This window comes from Castor canadensis, chromosome 19 (assembly GCF_047511655.1).
Source record: "Castor canadensis chromosome 19, mCasCan1.hap1v2, whole genome shotgun sequence".
Lineage (NCBI taxonomy): Eukaryota > Metazoa > Chordata > Mammalia > Rodentia > Castoridae > Castor > Castor canadensis.
Genome location: NC_133404.1, coordinates 4680077 through 4695253, shown reverse-complemented (window position 1 = coordinate 4695253; position 15177 = coordinate 4680077).

The following is a 15177-nucleotide window of genomic DNA, read 5'->3' as shown; positions in this document are numbered from 1 at the left end:
TTGAATATGGGCTGCAGGCAGCACTGGGGTCAGCAGAGGGCGCCAAAGCCTCTTCACACTCCAGGCTGAGGGCCTGGCCTAGAAGGGGAAAGCTGAGAGCTGGGCTGTACTGCAGGGCTGCCTGCTCCATTCCTCCATTGCTGGAGCCTCAGGCCCTCCATCAGCCACTGGGGCTGTGCGCCTGCGCCCTGAGCCAGCAAATGTGCACATACCCTTGTGGGTGGGGTGGGGCAGAGGGCCTCCTGAATGTCCGTGTGTCTGTGTTTGTACATCAGTCTGTGCCTCTGTGAGTCTGCATAGCCTTGTCCAACAGTGATTTCACTGTACCCATTCTGGTGTGTCTCTGGTGTGTGCATCTGCGTGGGACAGCTGAATGTATCTGTACCTCAGTGTGTGTGAATATCTAGGAAGGCCCCTGTGTTTGTATGAGCTGGTATGCTTTGTGGGTGCTCATGTATGTGCGTTATACATGTCAGCTGTCAGTCTCTGAGTTTGCTTGACTGCATGTGTGTATGTACATCTGACAGCCCTACTGTGTCAAAGAGGACGGTCAGGGCCAGGGTGTAGGGATTGATATTGTGTCTATTACAAGCCACTGACTTCACACATCTCAATAAAGTCACTTTCTGAGGCAGGCATTATAATTTTAGCTTCTGTTCTGCTGAGGGATAGTCAAAGATGGCTTTCCAGAAAGGGACAGGAACAAACGTTTATCCAGCCTTTCCTCTGTGCCAGGTTTTGCTAGAAGCCTGAATGTATTACTGTGGTTGACCTGCCTAGTGGTTCTATGAGCTAGGCGATGTTCGCTCCATTACACAGATGAGGACAATGAGGCTCAGAGAGGTGCAGTCGCTAGGAAGTGGTGAAGCTAAGATTGAATCAGTCTTTTTGATTCCAAAGTCCACACTGGTTTCATGTCCTCTAAAGCTGTCTTCTCAAACTGTTTTCCTCACATGCAGAATCCAACACAGGTGGGCTTGAGAGCAGACCAGAAAGTTCTAGGAATAATGGTTGCTCATGGCTGGGATGACTGAACTGAGAAAGTAATGTTGATGGACAATTTGTGGCTGATTTCTAGGAGTGAAAGACTAAGGACTGTATTTAGCTATTTGCTGTGCGCTACTTAGCTGGAGGGGAGTGAGAGCCTATACTGGGAAGGAGGAGAGAGAGAGAAAGAAGAGAGAGTGAGAGCCAGTGGTCTGCTGCTGGCCTGGGGTCCTCACCTCAGAGTTGAGTCTCTGCAGCCAGCTTTGCATGAAACAGTGATGGGTGGGGCCTCTTGAGGAAGGAAAGGCCTGATCATGTCACAGGCTGGTGTGGCAGAGAGGATCTTTTAGGCCTGAGGGAGTCCTCTCTGTGTACATGACATTGGTCTATGAGTTATTCTAAGCTTGGGGGTGTGGGGCCCTGTGGACCAACATTTGGCACAGTGAGGGCCCCCACACACAGAACTGCATACACATCCCCAAGGGGGTTTGGGGTTAGGTTTGTCCCTTTGATTTACTTGACCTCAGTTTCTCCTCCCCACAAGCCAAGACATCCCTCTTCTTCCTCCCAAGGGAAGATCGAGGCACTTGCTTTGGATGGACTTGGGCTTGGTTTGACCAATCAAGATGGTTCCCAGAGGAACAGAGGCAAAGCCTGCCTTCTCTCGCATGGAAGGTTCTGCTCCAGCCTGCTCTGCCTGCCTCCTTCTCAGATTTTGTCCCTCCACCTGGAACCAGTGGGGCTGTCTCTCATCATTTTCCTCAAACTGCCCGCATCTTCCCACCTCCAAATTCCACTTACTCAAGGACATCAGGAAGCAAGGTCAAGTTTACTGAAAATTTGGGCAAAGAACTCTAGAGAAGAGTGATAGCGACACTGGAAGTCCTTCTTGGACACATTTCTCTAACCTCTCGCCCGCTTTTCCCCACCTACGTCTCCCACCTCCGTGGATCCTCATTTCCCTTATTTCTCTTTCCATCCTCCAAGGTGACAGCACAGAGGGCCACCAGTGACCAGGACTCAGCTGCCTGAGAAGCCAGTGGAAATTATGAACTCCTAACAGAGAACTTTCCTATGCATAGAAGTAGCATGACAGGCTTCCTGGGTCTCTGCATCTGAGTGGCTTAGATTCTCAGAAAGGACACTAAGTGGGGACCCAGGAGACCCACCTAGGCTGCCATTCACATTACAGGTGGCCAGGAACTGGTCACTTCCCTTGTTGAACGTGGCTTTCCTTGACTGACTCTCAAATGTCTGAGTCTTCCTGACATTACAGCAAGTGCACTCCCTTCCAGACCACACTTCCTGGATGGGGAGGCACAAAGATCCCTGGAGGCCAGGGAAGGCCTCCTCCTTCTTAGTTGGTACTGGGTATTAAACTCAGTGCCTTGTGGTTCCTAGGTAAGTGCTCTACCACTTTAGTCATGCCTCTAGTCCTTTTTTGGTTTTACTTTGTTTTTCAGGTAGGTTCTCACACTTTGGCCCATTGGGCCTGAACCATGATCCTAGTACCTCTGCCTCCCAAGTAGCTGGCTTTTTAAGCATATGCCACCATGCCCAACACCATGAATTTCAAACGTTCAAAATTATATCACTATATTTGGGAGGCTGAGATACTAAGATCTCAGTTCCAGACCAGCCTAGGCAAAAAGTTTCTGAGTGCCTGTAAACCTAACTATTCAGGAGGCAGAGATCAGGAGGATCGCAGTTTGAAGCATCTGGGGCAAATAGTTTGTGAGTCCCTATCTTGAAAAAACCCATCACAAAAAAAGGGCTGGTGGAGTGGCTCAAGGTGTAGGCCCTGAGTTCAAATCCTAGACCACACACACACACACACAAAGTTTGCGAGACCCCATTTCAATAGAAAAAAAGCTGGCATGGTGGCATGCACCTGTCATCCCACTCAGGGCAGGAAGCATAAAATAAGAGAATCGTGATCCAGCCCAGCCTGGGTAAAAAGCAAGACCCTATCTCCAAAATAACCACAGAAAAAAGGGCTGGAGGCGTGGCTCAAGTGATAGAGTGCTTGCCTGGCAAGTTTAAAGCCCTGCATTTTCAAACCCCAGTATCATAATTATATGACTGAATGTAGAATTGGAAAAAGATGTGCAGATTTGATTTTTTTTCAAGTCAGTGCAAGCTGACTTCAGCATACCCTGCACACGAGGAAGGACCCCAACCTCAAAGATGTGCTGAATTCAGCTGGGCTCAACCACCACACATGCCCCTAAATCTGCATATCCCTTTCACAGAAGAAGGGACAATTAAAACCTCAAGGGAATTTTATTTTTCAGAAACAACCAAATAATTTAGCACTTTAATTGCCTAAACATTTTTTTAACCTAATTTAAAAGCACGTGTCATGTGAGTAATTGGATAACATATTGAATTACTGAGGAATTTAATGCCTAAATTGAAGAAGCAAATATTTGCTTCATCGAGTCCTTGATTGGCACCTGTAGAGGGACTCACAGGGTGGTGGGGTGGGAGACAGGGAGGCCTTGCTCCGAGTGGACTCAAGGCCTCTCTGGCCTCATTCACAAGCTGTCCTGTGCACCGTGAGCCTGGACACTGTAGAAGCAGGGTTCACTTCAACTGGACCTGGCCTGGTCCCCTCCAGATCCCATCCTGCAGCTGGTGTCTTTGCTTGTCTCCCCCTTCTCTGCCCCCCTCCCCACACCCCCTCCCCGAGTTTGTGCTTTTGGCCTGGATTCTTTAAGCTCTTGGTTTCACCTACACTCTTTCTCTCCTTTTCTCTGTTCTGTCTTGGTCTCTGCTGTTTCACTGTATCTCCTTCCCTCTCTCTGTGCTTTTTGTTTTGTCTTGTTTGCTTGTTCTCTCCACATCTCTCTTCTTTCCTTGTCTCTCTCTGGTTGTTTCTGTTTTCCTTGGAGCCTGTCCTCCTTTTTCCCTTCCTTCCTTCCTTCCTTTTTTATGGTGGTACTGGGGTTTGAACTCAGGGCCTGGCACTTCACTACTTGAGCCACACTTCCAGCCCACTTTTGCTGCTTTTTTATTTGCAGACTGGGATTTGAACTCAGGGCCTACACCTTGAGCTACTCCACCAGCCTTTTTTTGTGATGGGTTTTTTTTTTTTTTTTTTTTTTGAGATAGGGTCTTGCAAGCTATTTCCCCAGGCTGGCTTCAAAATGCAATCTTCCTGATCTCTGCCTCCTGAGTAGCTAGGATTAGAGGTGTGAGCCACTGGTGCCTGGCTCCTTTTTTGCTTTATTTTTGAGATGGGTTTTGTGGGTTTTGCCCAGGCTGATCTTGGACTGAAATCCTACCTACGTCTTCCTTGTAGCTGAGACTGCAGGCATGCACCATCATGCCTGGCTTATTTTGTTGAGAGGGGAGTCTCACAAATGTTTTGCCTAGCTTGGCCTTGAACTGGGATCCTACTGATCTCTGCTGCCTGAGTAGTTAGGATGAACCACAATGCCCAGCGTGTCTCCTCTCTTTTCCATACATGCATGTGCCCACAAACACATACCCATGGTTCTTGTCCTCCTGGCCAAGAACAGACTTCTTGCTCTGGTTCCTGCCTCACCTGGCTTTACTCTGGTCTCTGGCTCTTGTTGGCATCCATCTTGGCCCCATACTGCCCAGCTGACTCCTTTCCTTCAAGCTGGTTGTGCCACCCTTGAGGGGCATTCACAACTGGACCCTGTGCTATGAACAAATAGATGTAGGATGTCATTACACCTGGGGCCACAGGTTGTGTGGGGTGGGGGAAGGAAGGCCACTGTAGCACTCTGAAGAAAATGAAACCCCTGATTTGTGACACTTGCCAGTTCCCATGGTGTAAATACTCTCATGGGGCCAATTGCAGACTACCAGCATGATGGCATGAGCACGGAACTGGGAAACAGCACACAAGTTTGAGTCTTTGAAGCCAGAGCAGCTAAACTCTGCACACCCTGGGTGTGTCTGTGTGTGTGGGGGTGCTCCTTCCTGCCTGCAGGGCTTGCTGAGGCCTAGGAGCCACAGGGTGACACATTACCAGGACGTGACTGGACACCGGGCCAACCACTCCAGTCTGGTTAGTTCTTCCTTGTAGCTGACCACAACATTGCTGCTGTTGTGGGTGGGAATGATGACTTTGGGCAGTTTAGTGTTGTCACCGTATCAAGCCTGAGACTGAGATGGTGTTGGAGAGGAACATGGGCCAGGGAGGGCTTGACTCCGGAGAGAAAGAGACTGACCTGTTCTTGTAGGCAAAGAGGAAGGAACGCAAACGGATATGTCACCTTCATTTGGTTTTCTTCAAAGTGAGCCTTTCGATGATGATTTGGGTGAGATGATCCCTGGAAGCAGGTGGGTGAGACAGGGAAGAAAGGATGCCGATATAACCGTGCTAATAAGCAGGCTTTGACTGTGGACGGCTGGGACTCAGTCCTGGGGCCTCTGACTGTGCAGAGCAGGCCTCAGAACTGCCCCATTCAGGGCTGAGGAATGGGGGTATTTATCCAGCAGCTCCCATCTCTCCCACCGAGGCTTGCTCCTGAGGTGTTAATGCCGTTGACATCACAGTCAAACTCCTGTGTAAAGTTCAGTTCAGACAATGCCCTCATGAAGAGGGCATGGGTACCAGGGCAGAGAGCCCATGAAAGTGAGGACCAAGTGGTGTCCTTTGGGTACCATGGCACTGCTGGTGACTTTCAGGGCAGGTGCAGTGGAATAAAGGAACAGAGGCCGGGGGGAGTGAGTACAGGGAGAATGAGATTGAAGAACATGGAGACTATAGACTATTCTGAAAAGTGTGGACAAGCCACTGGAACTAGGAAAGGCGAGCTGTGAGCTGGTTGTGACATTGCTCCAAGCCATGGAGAGCAAGCAGGTGGCTCTGTAGGATCAGTAGCATGGCACTCCACCTGTTGCCAGACTTGGATTGGTGGAGCCTAAGAAATGGGGAGCAAGCACCCCAGCCTGCTCTGATTCAGACTAGCAGCTACCTTGCACTTTATCCTTCTCCTTGGGAGTCACAGATCAGCTCAGCGTGACCCAGTTCTGCAAGCGTTTATTTGATTGACTGGAAGCAGACAAGGCCCCTGCTCTCCAGGGGAGCAGACCCCGCGCTAGGCATCCCAGAGGGTAGGAAAACAAGAAAGACCTAACCTCATAATCTAGGAGAAACACAGGTGTGCAGGGGCAGATAGATGCACACAGCAGGCTGTGGAGTGTGCCCCGGGGGAGGTACCAGCAAACAAGGCCAGAGGGGAGGCTTCTTGGAGCAGTGGGGACTTGAAAGGCGACTACATTTAACAGGCAAAGAGGGACGGGCACCCAACTTGCATCAGCCTTCCTAGTAGCTGCACACCACATGTTCCTTGGAGTAGGAGGCTTACTGACTGCAGAGGCAGGTCTCCATGGCCAGGTCCCTCCTACCATCCTCCAATGGATTCAGACTGCTCTGTGAGGGGGTTGTTGACAGGGGATGTTTGGCAGATGAGGTGGGCCACAGTAGGCAGCCAGCTGCTTCCTGAGGTTACATTCCTTGGAAGGAAAAGCTGAATAACAGCCTCCCTCTTAATCCGGGTATCTGTGAGCAGTTACCTTACATGGTAAAAAGGGCTTTGGGGATCTTAAACTAAGGCATTATCCTGTATATTGTTATTATTATTTTGGTGGGACTGGGGTTTGAACTCAGGGCTTCACAGTTGCAAAGCAGGTGCTTTACCACTTGAGCCACACCTCCAGTCATCCTGGATTATTCAGGTGAGCCTTAAGTAGTTACAAGGGTCCTCCAGGGAGGCAAGAAGGTCAAAGGAGCTATGACAACGGCAGCAAGAGGTTGGGGGTGATTAAAGAAAGGTGCCCTGAGCGACAGAATGTAGGCAGAAGCTAGAATAGGCAAGGAAATAGATTCTCCCTGAGAGACTCCAGAAGGAACCAGCCAGGCTAACACTTTGACCATGGTCCAGTGAAACTGATTTCAGACTTGTGGCTTCCAGAACTGTCAGAGAATAAGCATGCCACCAAGTTTGTGGCAATTTGTTACAGCAGCCAGCGGAAACTTCACACCCAGGAAGCAGACTACCATGAGGATTTGCTGGGAATCTGAGTGGGGTGCTCTTGAGAAGTGCCCTCCCGTGTGGGGAGTGAAGAAGCAGAGGTGGGCACGGGGACTGCTGAGCTGCTGTGCTATTCAGTTGCTTTTCAGGGAGCCTCTGGGGCTGTGTTGACCCTATAGCGCTGCCCCCAAATTGAGGCAATAGAGCCTGGATTGTGCACCCACATGGTCATCACACGGGGTTTCCTTGTGCAGGGGATGTGGTCTTGGATGAACACAGGCAGTTCATGGGGAGGACTCAGCTGTAAGCCCTCAGCAGTCCTAAAAGTTTGCACAGCTCAGCATGCACAGAACTCAGGAAGGCACATCTCTCTGAGCCTCCTTCTTTGGTGTACAGCCCTGGAACTTGACAACTTTCTACCACCCTGGACTTTTTCATCTACTGGTTATTCCATGATATGCCTACATCTTCCCTGGCAAGGCATTGGAGGTTTCATCCCAGTTTCTATTACTGTCACTAAGGACGGTCTTTATTCCTAGGAATTGTGCGAGCTATTATTCCCATTTTATAGATGGGCAAACTGATACTCAGAAAGAACGAGCACCCAAGGTCAGGGCCAGGACTCTCCCTAACTCTTCACTGCCCATGACTTTATGTCCCATCACCCACCATTTCTCGTTACACTGTGGTCTTGAGCAGCTCACTTGATCTCTTTGATCTCAGTTTTTGTTTTGTTTTTAAGAATACAAGACTAGTCCTGACCTGCCTCTCTCCTGGGCTGTTTTTCCTGGTCCTCAGGACAGATGACACATACACAGGCTTGGTACCAGGACCTGACACTGTGCTATTGATACTGGAGGCCCAGCAAATTTGCTCCCACCTGGCCTCCTCTCATCCAGCTTTGAGTCTCTGGTGCAGGCAGAGGCAGAAGCGGGAAGGTGGGGGTGTCTCATTAGACAGTCTCATCACTGGTGGCTTGTGATTCCCAAGTTTGACTTGTCCTCCTCGTACGGTTTCCCTCATCCCTGGGAATTATGCATGATGGCAGTGTTTGGTATTACAGTTTGTGCATGGGGTTATCACTGAGAGTTAGTGAGGACTGAAATCCAGCCCACACTGGGCATTTTTTTGCTTGGCCAAGGGCTGCATCTGCCCAGAGGAGGCAGCCTTGTTCAGTTCTCATGAAAGCGTGCATTGGTTCTCAGGGATCCAGAAATTATGAGCTGGTTTGCAGGAGACCAGGGCTTGTAGCTTAGCCCTCAGACCCTGCAACTGGAGAATAGAAGGGGTAACAAAGGGTGTATAGGAGTGAGAAGCAAGTCCATCTCCACTTCAGTCCCATCCCAGAAGCCACTGGTTCTACAAATCCCCCTGGGGTGGCTGTCTGGGCCCTCCTAGAGTCACACAGAGGGAGCCCCAGGATTCTTGGGCTGCCCACCCCAAAACCCTTAGCCCACTTCTTACAGACCTCTGGCCCAAAGGCCCCCATGCCGGGCTGAAATCCTTGAAGCCAATCACAGAAGGATCCTGCCGATAATTTTAATTACCCCAGAGTGGGTACCTCCTTGCTCAGGCCAGAATCTCTTCCCGGTCCTTTCTACAGGGGTTCAGATTAACACACCTCAAATTCTGACCTCTCTGCACCCCTTCCCAGGCTCAGAGACTCCCATGGCCCCAATTTGTCTGGATTTGACATTTATTGTGTGTGTGTGTGTGTGTGTGTGTGCGTGCACACATAGCTGCTCCTTCTCTACTTTTGGTTCCCCTGGATGTCAGCTCCTGTCCCCCCATACCCTACCTCCATTCTGTTGCCCTTCCCAGACCTCTTTTCCTTACCATCATTCAAATATTAACTTCCCTTTCCATGCTTTTTTTTTTTTTCCTGGAGACAGGGTCTCAATATATAGTCCAGGCTGGCCTTGAACTTACTATGTAGCCCAGACTGGCCTCAGACTCGAGATCCTCTGCCTCAGCCTCCCAAGTGCTGGGATAACACGTGAGTGCCACCACGCCTGGCTTTAACTTTCTCTTGGAGCATTATGAGGCTGCTCCCTTGTAGGGCAAAGGGCCATCCTGGCCTCAGGCGAGAACAATGGACCAGGGGCGAGGAACTCTAGGAGTGAAATAGAGCCTTGAATGGCCCCCGACTGGGCTCAAAGAGGGCACTGATGCACCCTCTGCAGGGCTACACCAGATGGGACCTCCCTACCAAGGCCACAGGAACTGATGGCCCATCCACTGTGAGCTGGACCTAGAGCCAGCTCTCTGATCCCACAGGAGGCTCCCAGGCATCCCTTGCAGGAAGAAATAAGGGCCAGGCTCTCAGGTTGAGAGCTGGAAGCTCCTCAGACCCCCAGTCACAACTGCCACAGGATTCCTGGGAGACCCATCAGCCTGTATGGCAGACAGTCATTTCAGACACAGCATCAGCTTCCAGGAGATAACAAGTGTGAGGGACTGTCTGATATGCAAGCCACTGGCCACATATGGCTACTAAGGATTTGAAATGTGACTCCTCCTAGAAAAGACATGCTGATAGCATAATGTATACATCAGATTTTGAAGACTTAATATCAAAAATTTGTAATTATATATTGATTACATATTGAAACAATAATACTGGATTAAATTTTTTTACCTGTTTCTTTTTACTTTTTAATGTGGCTGTTAAAATATTTGGAAATGTATTTGTTTACATTTTATATCTTCAACACTGCTCTTGAGTGTAGGAAGACATAGGAGAGGTTCTCAGATGATTTTTCACACTGTGAAACAGGTCATGTTTAGAAATTAGCCAGTGGTATTAGAGGTTGCTTTCGGTTCCAGCCTCACATGAGCTCTGACCATGGCCAGTGACCAGTACTGGCCCCGTGGCTGGCCCTGTGGCCAGAGGGTATGGCTGGTGCCTCTGAGCAGAGCCCCCCACTGATATAAACAGCCCCTCTTGGGTGTGCCTGCCCATGGTGGGGGTGGGTAAAGACCAGTGGGCCCAGGGAGGAGGCTGAAGGATAGATCCTCATTACCATTCCAAGAAACAACTCATCTGAGGTCCCTGCTCTCCTCAAGCCACCCTGGATAAACATGGGCCATCTGGGCTATGAGGGTGATTACTCCCACCCTCAGTGAATGATGCTGGACGCGAGAGAGAGAGAGAGAGAGAGAGAGAGAGAGAGAGAGAGAGAGAGAGAGAGAGAGAGAGGGAGAGGGAGAGAGGAGAGAGAGGAGAGAGAGAGTGTGTATGTGTATGTGCGCATGCACACGCAAGCATTGGGGGAATCCCAGCCAAGAAAAGGAGTGTGGAAGGTGGGGTATGGTCCTCATTGCAAATGCCATGGGGCTCTGAGGTACTTCTAGTGGGGTCCCCATGGCTCCATTGGTCTCCAGTTTCCTTCCCAGCAAGTCTGCAGCCAGAGTGGAAGGCTTAGGACCGATTCCTTCTCCTTGCCCCCTTGATTCTTCTGCAAAGTAGCTCTAACCCAGGTGGTTAGGCGTCTTCCCCCTCTCCCGTTGCACCCAGGCACAATCTCCTCCCTGAGAAAGCTCTGCCTTCCCAGGGAGTCCTGAGTTCGTGGAGGAGGAGCGCCCTCTTCAGGATGCCATGTGCAAGTGCAGGTTGTACCTTGTGACTGTGGGAAGCAACAAGTCCTCTGGTACTGCTTCTTGGTTTAAAAAATAAATGACAATGGATATGATGGTTAATTTTAGTTATCAACTTCATAGCCTTAAGGAATACCTAGAAGCCTGAAAGCATTATTTGGGTGTGTCTGTGAGAGTGTGAGTCTGAGCACAGTAAATAGAGATCTGCCCTATATGTGAGCAGGCATTGTCTAACTGTTGGGAAAGGGGGAGTGCAGATATACAGAAGGTGAAGTGGTCTCTTCCAAAAGCTGGGGTAGACTTTTTTTTTTTACCGTCTTGGATATCAGAACACCAGGCTCACTAGCCTTTGGGCTCCAGGACTTATATCAGCAACCCTTGGTTTCTCAGGCTTTCGGCCTCAGACTAAGAGTTACACCACCAGCTTCTCTGGTTCTGAGGCCTTTGAACTTTAGCTGAACCACACTTCCAGCATCTATGGTTCTCTAGCTTGTAGACAACCTATCATGGGACTTCTCCATCACCATAATCATGGAAGCCAACCCCCTAATAAATCCCATCCTGTATTTATACACACATCCTATTGACTCTCTCTCTCTGGAGAACTCTGAACAAATACACTGATGCCATTCCTGTCCTTCCACCACCCTCCCCTCCCTCTTCACTGGCATTCTTTCCACGATAAGCATCATTGATATGACCCGTCATCTGCACTTCATCCATGGCATGACATCTGACATCACTTCCTCTATCCCTGCCATCACTGTCACCACTACCAGTACCTCCACTATACTTGTCTTCATCATTACCATGACACCATCTCCAAGCCCATTTTCACCTCTGTGATCGCATCACCCTCATTACAAGGAACTCTACCTTCACCTGTATCTTTGCCATTCTCAGCTCTACACTCCTCGATTTATGATGGGTTATATGTGAGAAAGCATCTGGGTACGTTGAAAACGCATCTAATTCAGCTAACCTACCAAACACCACCGTGTACTACATAGTAGCTGTTGGTTGTTTGCCATCACGACCCCATGACTGACTGAGACCTGGGGCTGACTGCCGCCGCCCAGCAATGCTAAGCTGTAGTCCTGCCTATGGCTAGCCTGGGAAGACAAGAGAAATGCAAAATTCAAACATGGTTTCTACTGAGTCGAAAGTTGTATGTTAAACCTTCCTAAGCCAGGGTCTGTCTGTATTTCCAACTCTGTCCTATCCACCATTACCTCTCTCATTTCCTCCACCAGTCCTGTCACCATCTCTCTCTTCTCCAAAGCTCACTACCTAGTGACTACTGGAACTTGGACCTGGAGCGCAGTCAGAGAACATCCTACTCCCTGGCTGACAGACATCCCCCACTGCATTTCCCGGGGCAGAACAGCAGCAAGCCAGCTGTCGAGCAGTCCTTCCTCTTGACCTCTGACAGGAGTCCATTCAGGCCTCCCTGTCGGCCACGCTGGTTCCCTAGTGACAGCTGCTGTCTGGTTGAAGGATGGAGGCCATTAATCCAGGGCCACCTTTGTTTGCATAATGACTGCATACATTTGCATCTCATTTGCTTCCCACCTCTGGATACTGCACTGTGGATGTTCGGGTACCATTTGCATATCACTGCAGGTGAGGGTCAGGCCTTTGAGACTTGGGCACTTATTAATTCCCTGGAGAGATTCTTCCATGTGCTGATTGGGAAAAGAACTTGAAATGCTTACTTCGAGACTCATCCAGCTGGAGGGCTCTAAGGTGGGCAGGTGAGGGGTCCAGTCCAGAGCCCGCAGGAGGGGGCAGCTGGAGCTTTGGTGTGGTCCAAGGAGGAGTACAGAGAACTCTGCAAGTCAGCATCAGCTCAGGACAGGACCCTGCAGTCACTGCTTTACTTTCTAGCCCTCAGTCCACTTAACTGTGAGACCTGAGCAAGTCTCTCATTGCCCCAGCGGGGATGGACTCCCTGTGTGTGGAAGGAAGGCGTTAAACAGACGATCATTAACCCCTCCGTCAGGCTCCTGCTCATACTCAGGGGTTCTCATCCCTGACAGCCCTTGACAATCAATCACCTGGGGAGCTTTTTAAAAATACCAGCCCTCTGGCCCCATCCCCAGCGATTTGGGTTTAGTTGGTGTGTTCAGGGCATTGGTTATTTTTAAAAGGCTCCCCTAATGGTTCTCACAGGCAGCCCAGACTAGAAGCCACTGCTCAGGACTCCAGCCTTGCACCAGCCTTCCTCATTTCCACTTGCTGGCTCACCGATATATGGCCCCAGCACCTTGAAGGACAGGTGGAGCTAAGTGCCCTTGTTTGGGGTCTCAGAAATCAGACCTCTCCTCTCTTAGGCCATGCCTGCTGGCTAGCATGTAGCAGGACAGTCCTTGTACTAGCTGGAAATTCCTTTCTCCTTGGTCTTGCTCCACACAACTCCTGGCTGTTGGGGCAGGTCCAGAAAGGGCTCTGAAGGGAAGGGTATATAGGAGGTGTACCATATTCTCTTCCACCCCTTATCTCCCAGAGTTGGTGCTGGCTTCCCACACATCTGCACATTCCAGCCTCTCAGGCCTTATTACTGCTGGTTCCATGTCCACGCTGCCAGACCTATCTTGGCTCCTGCTTGCCCCTACAGACTGATTTCCTAGTAACCCCAGAGCCCCAGCCCAGTTCCTGCCCTAGAGAAGAAACACAGAAGGAACGTCCAGAGCACTGAATTTGTTTTCAAAACAAGATGGAATAGCATGACTGTATTTGTACCTTCCCCAGCCTTCTGGGAGATATAACGAGCTTCGAGATAGATAAAGGAAGGAAAATGAAGCCTCCTCCCCACTCCACCCACCCACCCACCCAATGTCTGGCCTTGAGCATCTCAGCCCATCTGTGGGTCCTGTGAGATCAGAGCCTGCCCTGTAGAGGACCAGACAGGATGTAGGCTGTGGAAGAGGTGGGAGCCCTAAGCAAGTAAGGAAAGAGGTGAACACAGGAGCTGGAATGGTGTCAGGATTGTCATTGCAAGTCACTGCAGGACATCATTGAGATCCCCACTGGACTAACGACATGGGAACAGCCATGTATCTTTCTTCCAAAATCTCAATGCTTAGTTCTCAGTACTGAATCTCAGTACTTAGTTCTTAGTCTGAATGTTGCTGCCTCTCTAAAACTCACGTGTGGGAACCTAATGCTCACCATGATAGCATTAAGAAGTAGACTTTGGGGAAAGTGACTGCGTCATAAGGACCTCAGGAACAGTGCCCTTCTAAGAGAGGTAGAAGGGAGCTGCATTGTCCCACTTTTACCAGTGAGGAGGCAGCAACAAGGCATCAGCTGGAAGCTGAGAGCAAACCCTCCCCAGGCACCAAATCTGCCTTTATTTTAGGTTTCTCAGGCCCTAGGACAATGAGCAATGAATATTTGTTTATAAGTTAGCCAGTCTAAAGTATTTTGTTATTGCAGTCTGAACACACTAAGACAATACTCAGTGTGCTGAAATAAACTATGTAGACCAATGTAGTCCTGATAATGAGGGAAACTTAGGCTCTAGGATTCCAGTGCTTCTTACAGTTCTGTCCCTGAACTAGAAAAAAGAAACCTGTTCTATAAGTGAGAAAACAAGTGACAGAAACCTGCGCTGGCTTCAGGCTATGCATGGTGGCCTGAGGGGAAGCTCTTAATCTGAGTCTACTGGGCTGGGAGGGTGGCAGAGGAGGCTCAGTTCTTCTAAGATCTCCACATCCATCACCTCACCACCCGGGGTTTATCTGAACCTGGACCAGGTCAGTGTCAAGGCTTAAGCCACCTCATCTTTAACATCCAACAGAGATTGGCTCCCCAGTAGGCCAGAAGATCCTTGTAAGGACTACAGGGAAGTGAGATTCAAGGGGGAATCACAGAGGAGAGGGCTCTGGGATTTCCACCCAAACTTCATCCACAGGGGTCCAGGGACAACTATGTTACAATGGGGCTCCAGTGATTTTTAAAAGCAGGTTTGGAAATCATTGACCTAGAAGTTCCTGAATTTTTTAGTTTTGAAATAGATGTTTGACATTGCGTGCATATCCCAACAAAAAGTTACAGGCCACCAGGCTGAAAGAACCATGAGACAATACCAAGCCCATTTTTCTATCAACTCTTCTCTTCCCAATAAATGTCTTTTTCTGTGTGGTTCTTTGGCAAAATATAAACACAGGAGAATGAACTGTCTTGAGAACATAAAGATAAGGAGAACACAGTACCTGAATTTTCCCATGAGCCTTGCTACCGGCAAAGACAACAGCTAAGAGATTCAGAACCAGCAATGAATGGAAGATGATCACCTGAGAGGAGGACACTAACTGGGGACTTGGTGCCTTCTGAGAGATGGTTACTGAGTGACAGGAAGGGAGCAGGAGAGGCATGGTTGGCTGGACAGTGGGAGAATGGAACAGACCCCCAAGGACCAATGGATCCCTCTGCCTGACCAGCAGCCCTCCTGAAAAGTGTAGTCACTGGGCAGTGTGTGTGTGTGTGTGTGTGTGTGTGTGCGTGCATTGCTGTGCAACTCTATGCACACAGACAGCCCTAACCCTCTGTAGGTTTAGCCCTTTCTTGTTGATCA